Source organism: Trachemys scripta, chromosome 9 (genome assembly GCF_013100865.1).
Source record: "Trachemys scripta elegans isolate TJP31775 chromosome 9, CAS_Tse_1.0, whole genome shotgun sequence".
Taxonomy (NCBI): Eukaryota; Metazoa; Chordata; order Testudines; family Emydidae; genus Trachemys; species Trachemys scripta.
The window spans coordinates 96,934,331-96,934,730 of NC_048306.1; positions in this window are offsets into that span (position 1 = coordinate 96,934,331).

Genomic DNA, 400 nt, shown 5'->3' on the forward strand with positions numbered 1-400 from the left:
AAGACATCCAGGGAGAGTTTAAGCTGCCTGGATCTTGCAGCTGGCTTGCAAACACTTTTGAAAAAGGGCTTTGTTGCCACCCTCTGCCCTTCAAAATCACACAATATCAGGAGGGGAAGAGTGTTATATACACTTTGTAACTCTCAGCATTGTTTCATTGAAGTTTAAGATGCATCTTTGTAAGTTAATTCTGAATAAAAGGGAGCCTCTGCCGGATAGTAGAAATCTGAAGTGCAGGAGTTTCAATCAGGTAAACTGTTCTCCAGCTCCTGTCTTAGAGGGTGGTATTGCTGGACATGGTCGAACAGTTATCCCCATTTCATATCTGCATATTATAGACATACTTGGATCCTGTTGAGAAATAAAGTTAGCTATGTGAGCTATTACATAAGTCTCTTCA